The sequence below is a fragment of the Lepidochelys kempii genome, chromosome 10, assembly GCF_965140285.1.
Source record: "Lepidochelys kempii isolate rLepKem1 chromosome 10, rLepKem1.hap1, whole genome shotgun sequence".
Taxonomy (NCBI): domain Eukaryota; kingdom Metazoa; phylum Chordata; order Testudines; family Cheloniidae; genus Lepidochelys; species Lepidochelys kempii.
Genome location: NC_136389.1, coordinates 47,346,029 through 47,370,771, shown reverse-complemented (window position 1 = coordinate 47,370,771; position 24,743 = coordinate 47,346,029). Strand labels below are relative to the sequence as shown.

Below are 24,743 nucleotides of genomic sequence, written 5' to 3'. Positions count from 1 at the left end.
AGCATTTCACCTTTCGCAGCTTGGGGAAATTCAGTGTCTCAGAAGATGATCTTGGTTACAAATATAGCACGGGCTATTTGCTTCTCCATTTTGTGCTTGCATTTATGTAGTTCTCACACTAAGGTGGCTAATGAGGCTCTGGGCTTGTCTTTTTCAGCACAGTTGAGCATGTAAAGTGTGAAACTTCACAGTAGAAAGAAAAACCTATGTAAAATCAAAAATCCCCACTCGTGGTTAGGAAACTAATTAAAGAATCAAATACAAAACATCCCCTGCAGCCATTTAAGACTATAAAATGGGAAGAAAGCAAAGACTTAGCAAGATATACATTTCAAAAAATCTGATTTAAAAAAAATCAAATCACATTTTTTTCAAGAAATCACTTTAAAAAAATTTAAATATTATCAATTATTTGTACCCACCCTGATCAACAGCAGCACCACCTTACCGCAGAGTGGGGACTGTCACTTTTAGAGCTAGGTAAATACCAGCTAATATACTGGTGCATGATCAAGTCTCTTTCACCGTTGCCACAAGAACTCTAAACCTGGCTTCTTATTCATATCACAAGTTACTCCTTTGCTTGGGCTATGAGTGTCGCTAGCTTGCTCCCCCCTAAAGGCTGAGGTGTTTGTAGAGGTGTTACAAAAAGGGTTCAGCAGCTTTTTTTTTATTTTAAACTACTAATTTACATCAGTTGTGCTTGCATTCCCCTTTGCATTTGCTTTCCATTATCATGGCTGGGACTGAGTTTTACAAGCACAAATCCTTGAAGAAATTGAATTTTAAGCTCACCTGCTCGGAGGCAACTGTAAAAATCACATTCTGTCCAGCATTTACATCAGAAGCCTGATTAAAAGAATTACGCGGCCAGAGACTGATCAAGAATTATACAGCTCGAATAGCAAGCCAGAGAATCAACGAAATTCATTACACATTTGGAATCTTTTCTAATACCGGTGAGAAAAATCATGACCTGCTCATTGATATTCTGTGAACGGAATAGGTGGCAAAACTGAATAAGCTCCTCATTATGAATTATTTGCTCAAATCAAGCTATTTTAACACATCATAACTCTCCTCACATGTGCCCCTCACAGTGCCGGCTCCCAAAGTGCTTTACACTTGGGATCACCTCATCCATAGTGAAATGCAGCCATCTCAGAAGGAATTACGGATGCTGTTTATAAGGACACACTAGCACCGAGTGAACAGTTCAAGAGAAGGGGGGAATACAGTGTCCAACAAAATGGGGAATTTTAGCAGGCAGAGTTTAATTACCCATTTTCTTACAGAAGTGCCATAGGAATTCTGAGGGTATGTCTACATTGCAAAAACAAATAAACCCCCATGCTCTGAGTGTCCCTAGCCTCTGCTGGCCAGAAGCTGGGTGTGAGACGACAGGGGATGGATCATTAGATGATTGCCTGTTGTGTTCATTCCCTCTGAAGCACCTGGCATTGGCCACTGTCAGAAGACAGGCTACTGGGCTAGATGGACCTTTGGTCTGACCCAGTACGGCCATTCTTCTGTTCTAACCCCAGGGCAGTGAGATTCAGAATCCAGGTCTACAGACTCAGGCTCAGGGGCTCATTGCAGCAATGTAGATGTTTCGGCTCAAACGGGAGCTCGACCTCTGAGACCCGCCCCCACTTCCTGGGATTCAGAGCCCAAGCGGGAACATCTACTCTGCTATTTTTAGCCCTGGGGCAGGGACCCAAGCCTGGAGACCTAGGCTCTGAGCAAGACTTGCTGCACTGGGGATTTTGGGAGGTTTTTCTGCAGTGGAGACAGCCTTGATGGGCAGAACGTGGCTTTTCTGGCTCATCTCCAAGATGGTGCCTCTAGCTGCACATCACCCCCTGACAAAAATGCTAGGGAACTGCTTCTATACGGACAAAGAAAAGAGAGCCACCCGACTGACTGCCTGCAGCAGCTCTGTTTTCCACCAATGTCTCCCCTGCAAGCAGCCCCCATAAATGATCCCATTTAGCTTAAAAGCACTGATGTGATCACAACTTGGCTGCAGGCAGATGCACCTTCCGCTGCGTCTCCAGCAGTTCTCATTTCTTTTCTCTTCCAATTTTTATAACTGTTCTTCTTTCCTCCCTGCATTTATTTTCAGGATGCAGTTTGGCTCTTATCATTACTTAGCAATTTCATTTTCAACCCTGCGGCTCAGAATTTCAGGAGGGCAAAAGAGGGAACCAGCAATTTAACCCTAAGATCAGAAAAGGTCGCAGCTCTGGGAGGGGTTAAATTGAAAGATCAGCCAACCATCAGCACCCTCTAAGAAAGATGAAGCCTCCCCAAGACACTGGAGCACAGACAGAATTCACAGGATAAAGGATCAGAGAGGGAAAGAGAATCCAGTTCAGTTCCACCACTGCTCTACAAGGTATATGTCCCAGACAGACCTGCAACCACGGTTCTGAATTCCCCTGCTGCTAATGCAGCAGTGCCATTTGCAAGCACCATGTCACTCACTCTCCGCACCGAATCCCCATGAGGTCCTGCCGGTAAAACCCCCCAGTAAAATTAGACGTAACCCATTCCGCACTGAAGCTGTGAGAGCCACTTCCCCAAACGTAGAAATTGCAGTAAAAAAGCCATGACTGGCTCAACCGCTCCTGTCTAGTGCGGTTGTATCAGCTTTGGATAAAATTTCCCCCACATATCTGGCCCCTACTATTCTTGGGCCTGCCTCAGTGGGAGAGTCCAGAGCCGTGGATTCCGTCTGTGCTCATGTTGGAAACTCCTCTCCACTGAAACACAGCTCTGCTGGATTCAGAGGAGGGGAACTCAACCTACAATGGACTGCTGCAGAAGGAAGCAAAAATATAGCCAGGGCATGAAGAGGAAGTTATCGACCTTTTATCTTGCTGTGCCAAGGCTCAGCGCCAGTTGCCTTCTCTCACCCACCCTGGGAGAACATAACAAGTATTTCGATCCCAGAGGGAACAGTCCTGTCATAAATCTGTTGCATCCTGGCATTGGGGAGCAATTCACTCTATAGCAAAGCAAATGAATTATCTGCCAGGCAGCTCAGCAGCCTAAAAAGGTTCCTTAAAACTCATTGGAAGTGGATTCCCTGCTAGCGAAAGGTTGATAGCCCTGGAGGGCAAGTCCCAAGAACAGGTGCAGCATGGAGATTGACAGAGCAAGCATCCCCCCGAAACCATTCCCTGCCTGTATCCCTCACAGTCCTGACCTGTAGAGGGGAGCTCAGTCTCCATAGCCCATTCAAGTTCTTGGCCTGTATGAGACAGCTAGGCAGGAGGCCAGTTGTGACCTGGACACCATAGCTGGCTTTGATAGAGAGACAAGACACATCTCTTGCACATGGGTGGCAATCAGGTTTAGAGTGGGAAGCTAGCACCATCCTTAACATGGAGAGATGATCCATCTCCATGACAAAGGGGATTCTATTTAGAGGCTGAAGGACAATGGTTAGCACCTGTGATTGTCCCTAGCTCCTTTGCTGTCTGCTCTCACCAGATGGAGCCTAAGCAGTCGTGGAGCCAATAGGAACTGGACTTCAACTAACCAAGTATCCCCACAGCCTCTCTAGCGGATTGGAACTGCCAGCTGGTAATCGATGCTGGCAGGACTGCCAAACGGTATTCTCTGTACTGCACGATGGGCCCAATCCAAGGCCCAGTTAACAGAAAGCCCCCCAGTGATTTCAATGGGCTTTGGATAAGGCCCTCTGAGAGCAGAAGAAAACGTGGGACTCCCATCAACACGGTTGAACTGAACAGAACTAGCTGCTCTTTCAGACTTGAAGCATCCCCCAGGGGCACCCAAATTCAACCCAACTTGCTTTGGGAGCTAAATCCCTCAGCACTGCACCCCAGCACCTTCCCCTCTTTAGGGCCCGCTCACCTATGTGGGAGAACCCAATAGGATCACCAGGTAGCAGACTGGGGCATTTTTCCTGGCAGTAATTTGAAACAGACAGGACTCAAGGAACCCTTGTCAGTTTCACACCCTCACTCCCCTTCTCCCCCCACCCCAGCAGCTCCCCTAGAAGAGCAGGAAGGCAGAAGAGTACAGACCCAATCGCACAGTACAGTCATTTGGACATAAAGGAGAGAGAGAGAGACACACAGGGAAGTTGAGGATGGGGGAAGAGAGGATGAGCAAAAACAGCTACTGGTGATAGAGCCGGTAGCTGGAGGGAAAACGCCCTTCAAAAATACAACCACCAGCAATTATTTTGGAGTCTCTATGCCCCCATTATGAAAGGGGATCTGTCAGACCAAAGGAGAAGGGGGGAAAAAAAACCCAACAATCCAAAGAACAAAACCAACCGACACTGTCAAAATGAAAAAAAGGCAGCAGGCAGCATGAGCTAATGGACAGAGCACTGGACTGGAACTCAGGACACCTAGCTCTTATGCCTGGCTCTGCAACTGATTTGCTGTTTGGACACTGGGCAAGTCACTTCCCTTCTCTGTGTCTGTTTCCTCACCCGTCCTTTGTTTTGTCTACATAGGTTGCACGATCACTGGGAAAGGGACAGTTTCTCACTGTGCATCTGTACAGCAACTGGCACAACAGAGGCCCAACCACTACTGTAGTATGAATATAATAAACCATTTAAAAAACTAACCCTCCCTTTTAATTCTGCACCACACCCCAAGATTATTAAAATGGAATATTCAGGGAGGATTTGATTTAAAACAGTAGTCAGGAAGACTCGATTTAATCATGGATTTCTACATAAAAGTGCATTCTTGTCGGTTGTTTTAACCTTTATACATATTCTTCACAACTCAGAGATTGATGTAGGTTTCATTTTTAGAAGGTACACACTATACATTTTTAAAGTGATTTATTTTGAAAACTTTTCAGATTAGTTTTACAGCTATATCAGAAAAGGAATGATTGATTGGTTATTTCATTTACCAAAGGTAATTGAAGCAGATATTTATGAAGTCATTGGGAGATAAACTATCTCCAATTCAACAGATTAATCATTAATATTTGGAGGTTTTTTTGCCATGCTGTATTAGGAGGAGAACATTACCAGACAGACATTTAAATTGTTTTATTTAACTAAAACAACAATGTTCTGTATTCTGGATTTTTTTTCTTCAACAGCAAACATAGAATATTTTAACAAAACAAGCATATGAATTTTTGAATTTATTTAAACATTTAAGTTTTTTAAAATCAAGTTTGTTTTTGTTAAAATTGTTTTTAACTAAAATAGGTAAAAAAATATTTTTTTAAAAACAAAAATTAAATTGACTACGTCAGCCAGGTCAACATGAGAAACTTAAAATATTGGCTTCTGCAGCTAACTCTGTCGTCTTCACCTTCGTTTTCCTGTTTGTTCATAATCTGGAAAAGAAAAACAAGCTTTCCTGCTTTTTCAGGTCCCAAACGATTTCTCAATTTGGAATGAATTAGTCCAAAGGAAGAAAATATTCTTTCTACACCGGCAGAAGAAGCTACTGCTGTTAAAAGTGAGATTGTCACTTCAACAGTCTCTAAATCCAAGTGCTTAAGTGACTTCAACCAGTTCACTGGTGTGACTTTCTTTAAAACATCATCAGCAAACATATATTTTGTGAATGGTTCTTATTCCCAAACTGGGTCTCTTTTATGGCCTGCTGCCATTATAGATTTTCCCTTCTAGTGAGAAAATGGTATGGTAGATCTCAAATGAATGAAGGCTACACTCAGAAAGACCTCAAGACTTCTGAAATATGCTGCTCAGTTTCACTTTTGTTTCTACGGCCTGTCACTCCCTTCTCACACTCATCTCCAGACTTCTTCTCCTTGTCCAGATCTATTCCACCCCCAACAATCTTCTAGCCATTGAACTTTTTGAAACTTTGCACTTTTAGAGAGAGGTAAGGGATTGACTCTGTGTACACGAATTTTCAGAGGGACAATAGGGTTGAGGTCTGTTATTTCTCACCTCTCTATATTATGTATTTATTTATTTATTTAACAACATTTTTGCTGTTAACCAGCATGTTATCTTTGGAGACACAAATCCACAGTTTGAGAACTGCAAAACTAAGCATCTCTGATGGTATCTTCTAGGCTGAGCACTGCGTCCCATTGGGTAGATAGAAAGAGTAACCTAAATAATCTATACAGAAGCCCCTGGAACCCCATAAGATTGGGTCCCTAATCCATGAACTATTGGACCTAATTTACAAAACTTTTCTTAAACGTTACATGAATATATGGTCTCATACTACAGAATTAGAATTTATAATCCCTATTCCATAATGAGATATCTTTGAGCGATAATGTATCTATCTTTAGATAGGTTTTTTCCTCAAAAAGCATTTTAATCAAAAAAATCCAATTTAAATAAAAAAAAATCAATCTTTTTAAATCATTGATTTTTATCCACTCTGGGAATATTTCAGCTTTAACTTTTCACCTTTGGCGTTATTGGTTTACTGCTTGCGGTGGCTTGGAGACAGAGTAGGGCCGTGCCTATTTCACTGCCGGGTTCTCACGCATTGGCTCAACACCGTCTACTCAAATCTGGCCCAAAGCTTTGATCTTTGTCCTCTGCAGAGTTTGCAGCGCAAACAGTGCCGAGCTGAGAACCTGACTATAAACAAGGGTGAAACTGATGGCACTGATTGGCTTTTTCAAGGTTGCCCACTGTCCCTTTCCATTCCTCAGTTTCCCCACCTGTAAAATAATGATACTGACCTCCTTTGCAAAGTGCTTTGAAAGTGGCTGATTAAAAGTGCTGTATCAGAGCAAGGCATTATTATGTGTTGTCCAACCGTTGGGAAATGCAAACAAACTGCACAGAGTGCAACACTCACTGAGTTCTAAAAGTGTTTGCCGTTTTAATAGTCTCAAGAGCCTTCAATAACACAGGAAATATGGTTATTTCTATTATTTTTATTAATATTTGGAGAGGCATGAAGACTTCCTGCCAGGGTAGATTTTACTACTCTCCTCTCCCCCACTTTAAACCAAACCGTTCTAAAGCCTAAACTCAGCAGACAGTGCTCTGTAACATCTTGGGTCCTGATTCTCTTCCCACTTACACCGGTATAAAGCAGAAATGGCACCACTGAGGTCAGTCAATTGCACGGGTGTAACAGAGGAGGACGAGGCCCATGGTGTAAGACCAGCACACCGCTGACACCAGGACGCTCCATAGACCAGTCACACCAGCTGCATCAGGAATTTATTGTGCACGTCCCAGGCCATCCTTTGCCCTCCCCTGCACCTTATCAAGGTTCTTATAGCACACCCACGACTGGGATCTGCACATCTCCACCTTCAATTTTATCTCAAACATTAGCAGCAGCTTTGTTTACATTTCCAGACTTTTCAGAGTTCTCACTGCACAGTCACTATTTATAATTATGTGACATTCATGCAGACAACACAAGCCTCCTTTGGAGCGGTAAAGGTGGCTTTAAGCCACCTTTCTGCCATCTCGATTCCGGGCTGCTGTGTGGGCGCAGCTAGCCCCAGCCTCCCCATAGTTGCCTATGGATTGCACTTCAGCCCAGAGTCCCCAGAGCACTTAGTGCAGTGGGACATCCCTTATGCTGGGGCAGCAGAGAGCTGCTTACATCAGGTCTACGCTGCTCCAATGCTAAGGGAATTCTGCCCTGGCATGCCCTTATATGCCACTGTAGCAGCATGCCAAGGTTGGGGCATGGCCCCAAATCAGCCCCGCCATACACACATCTGGACAACTTGGAGATCACATTGGGGGGTTGGGAGAAGCAGAGGGAAGAGTTAACTGAATTTAGATCACAGCCCGAGACAGTCATTTGCAACACAGGTATTTCTAGATCCTTGGCTATTCCTAGGTGCCCAGGTAGCAGCTGCGGCCAAGAGCACATTTCCCACTTGCATCAAGGTGCAACCTCTTCTCTCCAATGCAGGGACCTTGCCACCATGACCTACGTCTATGCCACCTCAAGATTCGATTGCCGCTAGGTGCGCTACATGGGCCTGCATGCTGAGGCCACCCTAACTCTGTGGCAAGCGCACGATGCCACTGCAGCCCTCTCGAGAGACGCTGCATGTCAGGACCACGTTACCGCAGCGCTCCGGGAGCCGCACTGCCTGCCACCGGACATCCATGTGGAACTCAAGGCAGTGGCACTAAGCTATAAACCTCCAAACAATTTGGCACCTGTGAGATCTCCTCTCTCCACATGCCATGCGGCAGAGTGCAACAGACTGAGCCGGAGCGACAAGCTGGCAGGACATTCCAAGAGTGGATCCTCAATCCACCCCATCCCTCAAGCCTAGTGCTGCCCTTTCTCCAGCATACGCAGCCTCTTCCCCACCTCCCCAGTTCTGAGCTACTTGCCCCAGCACCAAGGGATCTCCCTCGGGTGGCAGTCGGCTAGGTAGGCATTACAATCGCAGCCTCGCCAGGCTTACACCTTGAGAACGGTGTGGCTGGTAGAATTTATGGGGCCTCCCGAGCAAGTGGGCTGCCCCGGTGAAACGCCATCAGCGGCTCCTTAACGCATTGCCCTGTTGCCAGGTGAAGGGATAGAGCTGAGGCTATAAGGCCAGGAGCGTCTGGTCTCCATTCAGTGCTGAGTCTCTGCAGCATGGGCCCCAGCCAGCAGCTCAGCAAGCGTCAATTATTTATGAATTTTAAAGGTGAGAAAGGGAGAGGGAGAGAGAGAGAGTGTGTGTCGGGGTGGGGGAGGGGACCCAGAAGACCAGAGCAGAAGCAGAGAAGGATCTTTCCTTACATAACAGAAGAGGAGCAAAGAATCAGTGAAACGGTGGCTGGGGCTTTGCTTACAGACACCCCCGCCTGCCCGCCCAGCCCCTTCTCGCTTATCCTCTCATCTCATCTCATGCGGTTCTTCCAGCCAGATGGGGGAGGTGACCCAAAAGGTGAAGAGGAGCACAGTACCTGCTGCAAGGGGAAATCCTGCAACAGCAGCCAAGGCTGCAGCAGAGGAGACAGCAATCGCATTCTCCTCAGTACATCAGCTTGTGCGCTTGGCAGTCGGAGGCTATCAATTCCAAGCCCCACCGCAAGGGCAGTGAGCACGGGGGGGGGGGGGGGGGAAGGAGAACGGCGCGTTCAGATTTCAAACCCAATTAGCAACTTCGCTGCACACAGAAGGGAATTTGCTCCAACCACAAACGGCGCAGCCTTTACCGAATTCACGGCTCCCCGTTTGTAGAGACCTCCATTCAAGCTGATCCCCTGATTCCAGCGGAGGACAAAGTGCCAGCTTCTTCCATGTTAGGATGGATGGGGAAAGGTGGCATTGCTTCTCGCAGAACTCTGTCCAATCACTGAAATTACAGCTAGATGAATCCTGGGAAATTATCCACAATCTACCCCCTTTGGCTGAAACAAGGTTATACCCTACAATCTTTTGTCCAGCAATCTGTGCTACCTTAAAAGAGAGTCTACTTCTAAGTGTCCCATTTAACAGGAGCTTCCTCCCAGCTCCACTGGGAGACTATTCCACAGCCAGATACATGGCTTGGAACAGCCAGTAGAGATCTGTTAGCCAAAAAACCCACAGGCCAGTGAAAAACATGAAGGGCAGCACTGCCAAGAAGTCCTAGGGTGATAAATCCAGTCCTCCAGCACCATCAGTCACTCCCAACTGCTCGGAAGAGGGAAAGTGCTGGGATTCTTACTCAGGTGCGGTCCATGGACCCTGTTCAGCAGTGGATAAAACAGGAGAGGGCGCCAAGGAGAAGGGAGTGACGCTTACCCAAGCCAGGGGGAGAGAACAGCGGATGCTTTGAACAGAGGAGGCGGAGCTATGCTCTCTCCCATTTACTTAACCCATTACACAGGAACCCGTCTATTGTATCAGCCTCTGGCTAATGGGAGTCGGATACATTTGATGTTCCCCCTGCCCAGGGCTCCTGGAATTAAGGAGCTCTCTCTCCCCCTTAGGCTACAGCCTCCTGGCACTTTGAATGGAGGGTTATCTGCTGCTCTATCCCTTGGCTGCTGCGAGGGGAGTGGTTCGCTCCTCTGCTCATCTTCCAGTACCCAATTCTGAGTCCTCCCCCGTCATAAATCGCTCCCCCGCCTGCCTCTGCTGCTGCACACAGGCTTTCCCCATGAATCAGCAACGTGAAATTGACCTGACTGTGGACTCTTGCTTTCACCACCTCTCACAAGGCCCTGAATAGCAAGGGGTAAAACTGACCAGAGTCTTGTCCATTTCAGGCTGCCACTGGGCAAAGCTAGGAGCAGCAGCAGATGCAGGAGAGCTGTCTTCCTGAGTCTACAGACAGACAACATCGTATTGTCTCACATTTGGAAGATCCTTCCTAAGAGAAAAACTTTTTTCTTTGAATGAACATTTAAATTGCCGTAGGAAGTGATGGCTAGCCCCCTCTCCCCCCACATCTAGATAATGCATCCTACATAAGTTTGAGTTTGTCCACCCTGAGTTTGTCCATCCATTGAGTTTGTCCACCCTGGAATCAACAGACTTCAGCATCAGAAACTCTTCCTAACAGTCAACCTAAATTTCCCCTTTCTTAAAGAGAGACTTAACTCTTAATAAAAATAAAAACCAACCAAGGAATCACATCCGCTCTGAAAGATTTTATCTACCTCTGTTACAGAAACCGCCTACAATTACCATAACTGAAAGATCAGAGTGAAAAATATGTTTTCCCTTGATCTCGTCAATGGATTGGCTGTGTGCACTTAACAGCACTTTGGGTATATAGCCAGTTTCAATGCTTCTCTCCTATTTAATCAGCTTGGGAGGGCCTTTCACAAACCAACTAGTGTGAGAAGAAACATTTTAAAAAATGTTATTGTAAAACCACAAAAATCTGCACTCAGGGACAGGTAGAGGATCTGAAACATCTGAAATTTGGTTTTAGGTCCTCCTTGTACTGTTCGGATGTTTGCACCAGAGTAACATGACCAGTGTGGATGCCCCTACACCTTAATCTAGAAGCACACTGGAATAAATTGCACCTGCATAGCCACATTTTTCACTCTGTCTCTACATTAGGGCTTAGCACCAGTTCAACCACACAAACCCAGGGCATAATGCCCTACGCTTCCCTTCATGTACCACTCCAATTCCTCCACCTCGGATATTTGTAGGTGGTCGTCATGTCCCCAGTTCTTTAGGACTGGTTTACACACAGTTTGCGTGCTAGTTTAACAACATGGATTAACCCTTAGTGTGCGCACTCTTAAATCAGTTTAAAAGCTGAAGTGTCAATGGTTTAGCATAAATTCATTATTTAGTTAAGTGAAAGCACAAACGGTAGGACACAGACCAACCTTGAGGTTTAGAACTTAAAACAAACAAACACAAAGCTACAAAAGCCAGGACACAGAACTGAAACTGCACCTTTAACTCACCCTGGGAATTGCAGCTCATACATGATCTCTAGCTCTGCCAAACACTATCCCGATCCGCAATACAACAGAGGCAGATCGCAGCAGGAGTGGCTCTGTTTTATACAGTTAGGTAACCCATCAAGTTCCAAACAGGTTTTTTGTTTAATTTTCCTTTATTTCCAGCTTAACGCTTAACAGTAACCAGGACTCTTGTGTGCTAGGCCAGCAAGTCAACCTCCCAAAGTGGGAGCACAGTATGCCTGACAGTTGACACAGGTTAGAAAAGCATCCACCATCTCCCACTGTTTAAACTACATTTTTCCAGAGAAGCTTCCTACCATCAGCAGAACTGCCCAAGAGTCAGTAACTGTAGAAGCGCTAGCATAGACAAGGCATCCGCTGGAGTTTTACCCATCTACACCTGCTCTGACTAGTTCCAGGCAAAATGCTCCTGTAATTAGACAATGGTGGCCAGTTGCAGCCAGGTCTCTGCTAGTGCTCCCAGCACTGCTATAGGTTGGGGGAGCTGAACCAGTGGGAAACTTCTAAGGGAAAGGCCAGAATAGACACTGCCTCCGACCATACACAAAGCATTCTTGTGCAGTGATTGCACAGGGAAGCATGCCCCATGAAATGAATAGGATTCATACGCAGACTCCAATTCAGCCCTGGGGTAAGCAGGTACCGCTCTGTCCAAGTCAGACACTGAATTAGCAGCCACCGAAGGCCTCTATTCATCTGCAGAATAGGCAGCAATGCAAGCTTCCCCTGTGCAACCCCACCAACATGCCTTCCCGCTGCTTCTTTAGGGGCATGATCCGGCTCTGTGGCCCATTTGATCTTTCACTGTTTAGGGTCCATCTACTCTGCAATATAAGCCCCTGCTCACATTCAGGCTCAAGCTCAAACCCCCCTTCTGTCTACAGGCATTTCTGTCTGATTCAGGCCTGGGTCCCAGGACCTTGAAGGGGTGGAGGGTTTGAGCTTGAGTCCTGGGGCAGCTTGGGTTCATACTCCATCGTTTTGCAGTGTGAACGCAGCTCAAGCCCAGCCCCCGCACCCCAGACTCAGGTCCTGAGAACCCGCCAACACTATCCCACAATCCCATGGGACAGTGTCCTTTGTCCTTTCTATCCCAAGACTGGCCAATCAACATCCAGGAAAGAGAAGCAACACCCTCCCCCCGCCGTTCAAGTACAGCTGCTCAGTGTTTAACCCAACAATGGGGGCAGCAGCGAGCGATTTTGCACCTGCCCCTCGGAATTGGACTCACGCCATCTAGTCCTTTCTCTCTCTTTCAGCTGCTCAACAATTTTACAGATCAAGCGTCTTCTTTTTTAAATTCAGGGAAAAGAACAGCCAAACCGATCTTAATTATATTCAATTAGTTCCTTCAGCATCCTATCCCGTTACACACTTGAGAGCAATGAACACTTGCAGAAAGGTTCTATAGCACTCAAAGGCTCTGAACAGGTGGGCCACAGATGTACTATACAACCACAGGAGGCCTGTGGTTGTGATCCTGCAGTTGGAGCTGCATGGACACACACATGCATCTGAGTGGGGTCCTGCTGACTTCTGTAGGGTCCCTGATTCCTGTCCTGAGTGGGGTCTGCACAGGTGGAAGGATCCACTCACGTGGATCCAACTGCAGGACTGGGACCATCGCAAGATGCCTAAGAGACAACAAAGAGACTATTGAATCAAAACAAGTAACCCTGCACTGGGGTCAAAAATCCATATACCAAAGCTCCATCCCAATATAATTTGAATGAGCCAAGAGATAAGCCTTCCACAAACAGAGTTAATGATGGAAAAATGTGACAAGAGGAACATGCTGAATCTAAACACCGGTTCCACTGAGTCTGGTATCCTGCCTACAGCATACAACATGCTTCTGGGGAGCCCCTCTTGAGGAACATAGCTACAAGTGCAACTGTGTATATGTGTGCAGCAAGGAAAAATTCCTTACTGACCCCTGAAGTAACCAGTTTATGCCCTGGAGCATGAGATTTGATTCCTGTTCTATTACCAGGCAGAACTCCCAATGATAAATGGCCAGACAACTATCCAGACTGGTTTGAATCCCAACCACGCCATTTGGCTTTTTGATCTCCCACTGACAGCCTCGAATTCCATTGGCCGACTCCACTGTGCGAGGAAACAGTTCCTTTTATGTATTCTCAATTCACTCGGCCATCGCTCTCAGCTCCCCTTGTACCCATTTTGTAATGTGATATTAAAGTTTTCACCGGCCCCTTCATAACCTTAAATACCTCAATCAAGACTGCCTTCCACTCACCACCAATGCAAGTTAAATAACACTAGATATTTGAAGAAATCTCATCATACCTCGAGTCCCATGAAACCTATGCTCAGAGCATCAACAAAGGCAGCACTGCTGTGCTCGCCCATCAGGGTGACATACAATAATGGCTGTTAGGGGATTGCTCTGCGATGGGAGAGAGTAATAACACAGACCCGCTGCTTGTCCTACAGACAGACCGCTCAGTTTGCAACAATATGACTCGCTTATTGTTCTGGGGGCAGAGAGGGGGGCGAGAAAAACCCCAAACTCTCCGCATTCAATACCTTTGTTGGTTTCCACCATGTGGCTCTGAAAGGCTAAGACTGGTGAGCACTGTAGCAGTGCTGTCTACAAGGAAACGGACATTAGGTGACAGCAGCAGCCTACCATTCATACTGAGTCAACATGTATTTCAACAGAGCCAGGAGTTCTAGGGCCCTTGATCCTTGGGCTTAGAGAAACCTCAGTGAATGGAATCAAACCAGCCCTGAGCACATGAATCTTGGGTTAGAATGAGCTCTGCATATGCAACCCCATTCTCTGGGCTCCCAGGCTCACCATAGGAAGGAAGAAACGGTCAGTGTGGGGAGGAGAGAGTCCCCATTGTCTCAGCTGCTGTCATCTCAGGCACTGCCAGAATGGCTGTGAGAACCGAGCGCACAATTGTCGTCCTGAGCAGCTACAGACAGGGATGGGCCGCCGTGGAAGGGTCAAGGTTTTATCCAGCGAATCTCTCCCTTCCCACCCGTGCAATTAGAAGCCTCCTAGGGCTGCAGAGGAAACTTGCAGTTTAACCCTCCATTTGTTTGGGAGGGAGGAGTAAACTGATATCCAACCATTCAAATCCACTTCAGCCACAAGCTGCCAGCCACAACAGATTTCCAAACCCAATGTACTGGGGTAACAAATGGATACATCTTATTCATGCAGAAATCACCTATGCAAACACACCTTGGTCTGATTATGGGAAGAAAGGAGATTTTATTTTGGGAAGGAGGGGGAAGAGATCACAGGCCTAGTCCAAATGGTAGAGTGACTGAAGCCCTCCAAAGATCCACATTCAATCTGAAAAGTCATTTCTCTCCCTACCTCCCCATTCCGCAACCGGTGACAAACTGGGTCTAGGTGCCACAGTGGATACTGCCCCAGGCAGATCACTCCAGGAGGCATGGCAAGGAAATCGTCCATCTGTGCCTGCACAGGGGTTACAGGCCTCCTGCAAAGTCCCTGATGGCTCACTACATGGCTGGGCTGGAGTCAGACGACAGGACTACAATCACATCTGAGCATGGGGTGCACCCTGAGTGACAAGAGTTCCCAGGAATATTCAGACCCACCAGAGGAATAGAAGCTGGGGGAAACTATGATCCTGGGGTACATCCACCTAGGTGCAGCCTGGGGGGCTGTGGAACAGAGAGGGGGAGGGTGCAGCCTCGGTCCCTGTAGTAACCACTCCCATCCCTCCCCAAAGTGTGAGAGTGGTGGGGGTCTCGGGTACTCACCTCTCTGCAGGCTCCGAGCTGCCTCCGGCTCCGCTTCCCCGTCGGGAAGCCGGCTTCTCAGCGTGGGGCTCAGCCAGCTGCCGGATATTCCATGCGGCGGGGGGCTCCCCGGGCGCTGCTGGGCCGGGGACGGAGGTGAGGGGAAGCGGGAGAGGTACAAAGGGGTGGGGTCAGGGTGGGTGTTCGGATCGCAGTGGGGCCGGGGGAAAGAGGGATCGGGGAGAGGGGGTGGGGAAGAGGAAACAATGTAGCAGCGGCCGACAGGAGGATTCCAATTTCGAACGCTGCCGGCTTCCTTGGAACGCGTCGAGCGTTCGATCCCGGAACGCCGCAGCTCTGGGGATTCGGAGAGCGCCGGGAGCAGCGCAGAGGGGCACGGGAAGGAGGCGGTTCAGCCCACTACCGGCCTGGAGGGAGCGGGGGGGCCCTGCACGATCCCGGGGGAGGGAGGCGGAGCGGTCGGTGCGGGGCTCGCTCTCTCCCCCACCCCGCTCCCTCTCGGACTCAGTTGGACGGGAGCTCGCAGGGCCTGGTGAAAGGAAACGGAGCCCGGTCCCGGATCCGTCCGCCTCGAGCACCGCGCCTGCGCCGCCGGGGCTCGCCCCGCTCCTCGGCGAGGCGTGGGCAAGGACGGTGCGCCGCCTGCTGGGCATCCCGGCGCATTGATTCGGGGTGATGTGGGGGGGAAGGGGATCGGGACCGGGACTGGGACTGGGACCGGGCGGGAGGGAGAGGCGGGAGATAACTGAGTTAGCAAATAGGGGAGGGCAACAGGTTTGAGACTCCTAACTGGTGGTGGATGGAGTGGTCATGTTTTGTCCTGCAGGCTGCGAAAAACTTGCTCAGTGGCCTGATGCTTGTGCGGGGCATGATGACATGATGCTAAGTCACGTTTGCACCGGGCTTACACGACCCCACATTGACTCTGGACCCGTTCAATATTTCCCCAGGTACATCCAAATCCATCTCGGAGCGTCTGAACGTGCCCGTCGCTGTGGTATGTAGGCACCTTATACACACGTTTTAAACCACATTGGGTCCATCTGAAAGGACTGTATTCTTCGTGGGTGATGCTGCTTCTTGAAGTGTGGTGTTCTCCTTTTGTCTCCACGTGGGAGATCAGCTATTCTACAGCCCTTGTCAGCGACAGGCGTCTTGCCCAGAGGGCGTGTCCTAATGGTGGCTCACACTGATCTTTGGTGGTTGGGAATGCCACAGTCCAACTCCAAGGCCTTCATTCTGGACTCCTTCAACTGCAGCACCTCTGCTGACCACAGCTGTCACACGGGAGCAGCAAGAGACAGGCTCTCCATAACTTTTTTAGGGCTTTGAAGAATAATACCATGTCCTAGAGGCCAATACCGGGAACTGGCAAGGGAGCCAATACGGAGTTCGGAGCGCTGGTGTGATGTGCTTTCCTCAATCTAGTGTGGTCCTGCAAAGCCGACCACAGTTGCTTCTGCCCAGCCTGGATGGTGACAAAGACATGGATCAGAGTGGCTAGGTCTGAGACTGGGAGGAAGAAATGCAGCCTTTTAGCTAACTGAAGGTGGAAACAGGCATTTCTGGCTACACCTGCTATTTGAGCGTCAAGGATTCTTTATTATTATTATTATTTTATTATTATTTATTATTACTGTAGCCGCCGGAATGGGAGCTGCATTGTGCTAAGCTCTCTCCAAAAATAGCAAAACAGAGTCCCAGCTCCAAAGAGCTTAATAAACAGACCAGGGAGGGAAGGGGAGGGTACTAGTAATCTATGAGTACCTTAGCTATCAGTGTTTGTACCACAATGGGGCCCTGTTCTTGACTGGGGATTCTAAGTTCTACTGTAAATACAAATAAATAATAATAGGATATTATTGTGCACCACCTTGGCAATCAGGTCAGTCAGAGAGTAAATACCTACCTCCACATCAGATGTTATAGCTGCTTCTGTTTCCTCAAAGAACTTCTCCCTTCCTACCAGTATCATTTCTGTTTTCCCTGCACTGAGCCTGAGCCAGCTCCACTTCTCACCCACAAACTTCCCTCACTCAGGCACTGTGATGTCTGAGAAACATCACTGTCTGCAGCTGATGCACATGCTACAGGGATGGATGTCATCCATGTATGGTTGGCAGAGGAGCCTATTGGCATTTCCATAGCACCTTTCACCTTCAAAGCACTGTACTAGCATGGACTCATGCATGATCCCTGGGGTTGCCACATCATGTCGTGATAAAGTGTCTCAATGCATTGCACCAGCCCGCAATACATTTCAGGGCACTTTAAAAGGTTTCTAAGCCCAACTTCAAGGTCATGGGACGGCCACCTCAAAATCAGGAGAATCCCCTCAACATCAGGACAGTCCAACAGACAACCTTGGCTCTCAACCCCAGAGACCCTCCATAAGAAGCCACAAAATCCAAAGAGATACATACACATTTAATCCAATTTCCCAGAGAGTCAGTTGATTCTGAAAAGAGCAAAGCCTGAAGCCGTCCCATCTTGTGCTGCATGTTCTCATAAGCAACATCGGATCAGGCCAGGTCAGCATTTGGGATGTGAAACTCCCAATAAAAAGCCAAGGTGCTGCACACAGCAGTGCTGGCAATTCAGTCATGGGGAACCCATCCCTTTGATTCAGTACTGAACAAAAGCCCCAGCCTGGTGCTAACGAGCATTGTGCTATGAGAGGCTTCATGTGCTGATGAGATGTAAAGCTGAGCTTTGGACCCCATGTAATCAGTAAGGTCCCACACAGCCCTTTCGAAAATTAGACCTGTTATCCCGTTTGTCCTGGCCAAGCTGCGCCTCAGATAAGTACATTGTGACACCCTAAATCATCTACAGATTCAATGCAGGAACGTAAAGGGATCTGTCGCTTCTTGTCCTAAATTGCAACATACTGTTGCTGTGTGCTATGGAACATGAAATAACACGTGCATTGTTTGCAGATTGGTTTTTAAATTGCTTTGGACACATGCTGGGTTAAAGGCATTGTATATGTATCAAATGATTATTATGTACAGAATTGTTGTGCTGATGTGATCAGAAATAAACATGGTGTGGCTGCAATCTGGGAGTTTAGATGAAATGGTTAAAGAAAATAACCTAGATTTGTCATAAGGTCAGGTTAAAAATGATGAACCGAGCACTGGAATAAATTGCCTAGGGAGATTGTGACCAGATTTTAAGAGCAGGTTAGACAAACACCTGTTGGGGATGGTCTAGATCAGGGATTCTGAGCCCCCTTCCCCCAACGTGCTATAAAAACTCCACGGCCCACCTGTGCCACAACAATTGTTCTGAATAGTCAGTAGATTAAAAGCCAGGGCTGGGGTTAGTGGGTAGCAAGCAGGGCAACTGCCCAAGCACAAGGCCACAGGAATCCCCGGCCCCCGCGAAACGAAGATGCTCAGGCTTTGGCTTCAGCCCCATGTGGCAGGGGTTGGGCTTGGGCTTTCTGCCCTGAACCCCAGCAACTCTAACACCAGCCCTGCTCTCTGGTTTATTTTTGTGGACCCCTGAAACCTCCTCACAGACCCCCTTGGGGCCTCGGATCCCTGCTTGAGAACCAATGGTCTACTCTAGATAATACTTAGTCCTGCCATGAGTGCCAGGGACTGGTCTAGATGACCTCTCGAGGTCCCTTCCAGTCCTACAATTCTACGATTTACACTGAGGACCCTTTACACTCTGCTTTTGATTTATGTTTGTACAGTGCAAGCACTGTGGAGTCCTGGACCAAGACTGGGGCTCCTATGTGCTACCACAATAGTAATAATACTGGCAGAATAAAGAATCTAAAGTGGAAGTACATTACAGTTCAGTGAGAATCTGGCCCAACTAGCCCAGTCCTGGGCTCGGGTATGAACACACGGTCTTCCAAGGGAGTGACACAGGTTTGTCTTGGGTATATCAGAAGACAGGATTGGGGCTGCAGCGCCTCAAAGCAGTACAAGAACTCACTGTTTGGGGTCTCACCATCGACCACTTGCTGGAAGGTCCACGAACAGCTGGCTAATCACTTGATGCTGGCTTCACCTCTTTGTTTCCAGCTGCTGTGTTGCATTACCAGGAGGACTTGTACATTAACTACCTTCTTAATGTTACATGTTCATCGCTGTAGTGGCCACCATTATGTAACCGTGAGTAGGAAAGGAAGTGGTCTGTGCAACTGGGAAGGGGGTGGGGGGATGGGGGTTCGTCCGATTGGGGATGAGCAGGTGTGTGATCTGTGTGCTAGTGAATGGGAAGGGAGGTGTTTGGTTCGGGGCGACACTATGAAACAATTTGACGGCTTCTCCTTTCTGCCTGACGCAGAAATTACTGGGTGAGGTTCCCTGGCCTGCGTTATGCAGTTCAGGCTAGATGATTGTAATGGTCCCTTCTGGCCTCAGAGTCTCTGAGCTATACAACTGTCTGGAAACAAATTGTTTCTGGACTTCCCCGCATCAACTCAGACCCACTCAACAGAACTAGCATTTCAGCTAATCCACGCTGGCGTCATTGGGGCTTCTTGCTCCTTGGGCAAGCAGGAGAGGAGGGAGAGGTGCTGCAAAGTCCAAGGGCTGGGGAAGGGAACACCTCCTGCCACTCAATAGTGACCTCCCCTGGCCAATGAAGACGTTCTATTAATGGACTCTGAGGAAGTTCTATCTGACCCATCACATATAGGAGGATGGAGGTGATGATGACTTGTTTTGTGGGGCTGTTTGACAGTGAGAGGTTCTGATGGCTCCAGACAGGAGGTGGAGACCCTCATCCTATAGCAGTTAGTTTCTAGCTATTATTATTATAGTATTTATTATTAATTATTATTAATTATTATTATTATATCTCTAGTGTGCATTACAGTAGCTCCTGGAGACCCCAATTAGGATCAAATCACTCTGCTAGGTGCCCTACCAACATACAATCATACAATCCCTGCTGCAAAGAGTGGTCAGTATAGAGACAAGGTACAACAGGGTGGTGTAGAATGCAAGGGATGACAACAAAGGTAACAAAATGGAACCATTGTTGGTTGCATATGCTATAAGCTAAGGGACAAATTGTAAAGCCCTGATTCATCCTGCTGAGCAGTTGCTCACTCAAGCAAGCCCACTGAAGTCAGATGATTACTCACATAAGTAAGTGCTCGCCAGTGTGAGTACAGACTCCATAAGCTGGAACTAAGCGTTTAACTAGAAGCTTCATTGGTTTGATTCTTTTAAATAAGCGAACAAGGGATATTGATGAGTCACTAACAATCCAATCCAAGGCCTGCGCCGGCTCCCATTAAAGACAGTGGGAGTCAGATCAGGCCCTGATTAAATAGGCAAACACATTCCAGACTTCCTGGATGTGGCATAATTAGGACACATTGAGGCACCAGTCAGTTGACTCTGTCTCCCAAGATGTATTATCAGAGAGTGGCGAAGGGCAATAGAAATATCAGCAACCGCTGCTCATCCTGCAACTGGCAACAGCACACAGCAGCCAAAAGAAGAAGTAAAACCAGTACATGAGTCTATATATATGCTTACACATGCATGCGCATACATGGGCAGAATTGTGATTTGGTGATTGGGTGATCAGTTAGTCAGGCTTTCGTCAGTGCTAGAGCAAAGGGAAGCTGAAATAACTCCAGCGGAAATGAAAACTACAAGCTTCTGGTTTTTACTGTGTAACCATTGGCTTCCTCTGTGGCAGCTGTTCATGCCCTTCACAGAAGGAAACAGCCAAAAATGCTGTCTCCGCTGTCACTGAACAAAATGTGTATGAATTGTCCACTCCCTGACACTCCCCCAAAGGCCCCATTCTCCATTTGAATGACCCCTGCATTGTGTGGGTTGTGACAATGTGATTTGGAGGCAGATCACAAAGCAAAAGTGCACCAAGATCATTTAATAGACAAGACAATGGGACTTCCACATCTCCAGCGGGGACAAAGTCTTACACAGGACAGGCACTGTAGAACAGCAGGTGCAGTTAAGCATTACAGGGATTGAAAATGGCACTGATCCGAGGTTTAGGGATTGTTGTATTAAATCCTGGACCATAGCTCAACAGCAGTCTTGGTCCAAGGCAGGGCTGTATAAAGACATAAGCTCTATAACCTGGTATCTAGGGCACCAGCTCCTGGAATCATGTGATAGTCAGAATTTTAGCTTTCACTCCAAATAAGAGGACGTGTCTAGCCATCATGGTTTTGAAGAAAAGCCCAAAAACACCTGAGTATTCAGACAGCCTCAAACAATAGCTCTTAGAAGGGTGAGCTGTCCTGTGCATCTCAGTAGGCTGTTACCTCCCATATTAACTGCTGGGGGCCCCACCAACAGCCCCCCCATCAGAGGACTCTGTGGCAGGAGCTGAGGAGCGCAGCAGGTCCAATCGTCTAAGCAGAGAGAGCCCAATTGCTAGAGTAAGTACTGGGTCTTTCCTACTCCATCCCCTCTCACCTGGCCGCTACCACACCTGCCTCACTGGGTGGGGAGGAGACTCTTGATTCTTCCCAGGGCAAAGGGTCCCTGCTGCCAACCTTCCACCTACCAGACTCCTGAGATTTGAAAGAGAAAGCAAAACAGGAGACACTACTGACAAGGATCTTCAGCTTTCTCCTTTCCTCCCTGGGCCTCTCCAGGACCCAGTGCTTCTCCCCTCCCCCTTGATCTGTACACACTATGAACTGGGACAGGAACAATGTGGTGGAACTGACAAGGGTCCAGCTGGATCTTCTCCCCGCCCCGCAGCTTCCCTTAAGGAACCAGGCCAGTCCCGGTTCCATCTCAGGAACAAAAAGAGAGCAAGAGAAGAAACCTGTTAGGTGAAAAGCACAAAGGAAACAACCAGGCAACAAGATATTCAGTCGTCAAAAGCAGCGCAGTCAAAAGCACACCAGCGTCTTCCCTCCCTGAGCTAGCATATGTCACAGACTACCAGCCCAGAGTTGACCTGGCAGTGGCTGCAGAACAGGACAGTCACCCCCACATCACAACATTTTCAACATGAGGATGAGGGCATAGCACAGCGTGATCCCCACCCTCCTGCAGCCTTCATGCCTCCTCATGCAGGGTGGATCCATTCAAAACCGGTGATGGAACAAGCCCAAAACATGGACAGGTGCAAATAGACATTATGGCCCCCAGGCGTTATAGAGGCCAATAGGGTGGGAACATGGGCTAGATGTGACTCCCCATAGGGCCTGCCACATTTGCAGGGAATGTGATGGCCGGCCTGGATGCTCTGGCTCCTTTGCAGCTTGTGCTTGATCAGTCCTAGCGGGGCAACTGGGAACAGTGCCATTCTAGAGACCAGATGAGACAGGAAAGGCCATTTGCATTCCAAGTTTTGTTGCTGATCACTTTCAAATGGAACCACAATGGCCCAGGGAAGATAAACTGAGAAAGTGGGGGTGAGAATCTGTAACTGATGTTGCATTCTGTGGCATGATTGAAGTTTCATGGTCCAGATTCTGAGCTGTCAATTATTATTATCATTACGATTTATTATTTGTATTGTGGTAGAACCTCAGAGCCCCAGTCACGGACCAGTACCCCATTGTGCCAGGCAGTATACAGAACAAACAGACAGTCCCTGCCCCAAAGAACTTACAACCTAAGTATAAGACAAGCAACAGATGGAGACAGGCAGACAGATGGGGGAGTACAAGGAAACAATGAGACAGTATGATAGGCAGTAGTCTCAGCACATCAGCAGCTTAACCACTGTCAAGTTTCTTGTAGGCACTGGCGTTATGGCAAAGGAGGGATTTGGAGGAAGACAATGCATGACGGGCAGCAGGAGAGAAAGTGATAGAGATGGAGGGGCTGGGGGAGGGATGCCAAGAGAGGGGAGACACACACAAAGTGGCAAGCTAGGGAAATGATCCTTGCAGCAGCATGCTGACTGCTTTTGTCAAGGCCAGAGAACAGGTTTTTGCAGGAACTGAGACATGCGATGATAAGCACCTGGATGGGAGTTTTAGCTGTACTGATGGGAAGACCACAAGGTCGTATCTTAGAGATGCTATGCAGAAAAAATCGACAAGATGCAGGCACCTCCTGGTTGTGAGGATTGAGAGAAAGGGCCAAGTTGAGGATGACACCCAGCTTACGGAGGTAAGTGGCAGGCAGGGTGGTGATGTTGTCTGCATTAGTGATTGAGAAAGAAGGAAGAGGGGAGAAGTTGGGGGGAAGATTCGGAGCTCTGTTTTGGTTGTGTTTGAGCTAAGCTGATGGCTCAACCTCCATGAGAGGTCAGACAGACAGGTTGAGGTTTTTGTTGGGACCAAAGAAGGCAGGTCTGGAGTAAAGAAGTAGATCTGGGAGTTGTCAGCATGGATATAATAGCTGAATGTGTGTTTGCAGATGAGATTACAAGGTGTCGAGATGCCCAGTGGCTGCTCTAATTTACACTAACTTTGACTGACCCTTTATGGATTATTTCACCTGCCCAGGATGGCTGAAATTTTGAGCCCTGCATGCCTACACCCTGCCCTAGCAAGATCCACCCTCCTTCCTTCTCTTAGGCAGAACCTCATCATGCCCCTACACCAGAGAACAGCATAGAACCCTTAGATTGTCTATATGCTGACTTGAGAAATGCCCTGCACTGGGGGGGAGAGGGGGGAATTCCACAATGGCAGTTATAGGTTTAAAAAGAAGCAGGAATCCTGAAAAGGAACTGGGCAAGAACCATGCTGCAAACACAAATATGTTGCAGCTCATGAGGCCTGGAAACATTTTTTGCAGGCTCAGTAAAAATACTTGCAGGATGTCCGTTGTTCTGGGCACTGGGTTTGGACAAGCAATCAGAAATCAGTTCCTTTACCTCCAGCTCTGTCAACAATGTACAATGAAAAGAACCATCTGGATCATGTTAGACTTAAGAACACATTCACCCACATGCACCAGTCATCACCTGACCAGCTAAAGGCTGGACTTTCCAGGGTGTCTCTGCAGCATCTCTAGCTGGTTATTACATGATTGATAAAGACCTCTGGATAGCTAATGGGTGCTTAGAAATCAGCTCTTCCTCAGAAGGAAATGGGATAGCAGTGCCACCTGAAGTTAAGTTGAGAATTGCAGTCTCTAAGGTGCCACAAGTCCTCCTTTTCTTTTTGCGGATACAGACTAACACCGCTGCTACTCTGAAACCTGATCTCTGCTCTGGTATCCTGCCACCAAGGCTGCATCACATCCCAGAAAGAAAGGACAGTGCCTGTGTGTGACAGCCAGCCTGCTCTGCCAGGCCGCTCTCTGACCACCCTCTGGTACGGAACACTCTCCAGAAACCCGTGGTCGGGGGTGGGGGGTGGGGACGACATAAGCAGGAGAATTCTGCTGGAGCGGTTTGAGCTAGGGAGTGGAAAGCAGGGATCCCAGGAGTTAGGGGTTGCGGGGGAACAGCACTGATCAGGGTATCACATGAACTATCCTCTCTCTTTCTTTTAGAACTGTGGCTCTGATTAAGAGGTTGGTAAAACCAGAACCTCAAATCCCAGCCTGCTTCAAACTTCAGGGATGCAGGATTCACATGCCAGGATCGAAATCTGTCCCTACAGTTTTGGCTCCAAATCCAGAAAGGCCCTATTTTCCCTGTGAAGAGGGTGGGATTTTCAAAGGGGCCTAGCACTGGCCGA

The 24,743-nt window shown here is 48.0% G+C and overlaps 1 protein-coding gene across 1 annotated transcript in view; it reads right to left on the bottom strand.

Moving 5' to 3' along the window:
- CSK (C-terminal Src kinase) overlaps positions 1-15,732 on the bottom strand; it is a 69,444-nt gene extending 53,712 nt beyond the window's left edge. The window contains exon 1 of the mRNA XM_073363290.1: positions 15,134-15,732. The gene's annotated coding sequence lies outside the window, so the exon portion shown is untranslated. The remainder of the gene's footprint in view (positions 1-15,133) is intronic.
- Between the last annotated feature and the right edge of the window lie 9,011 nt (positions 15,733-24,743).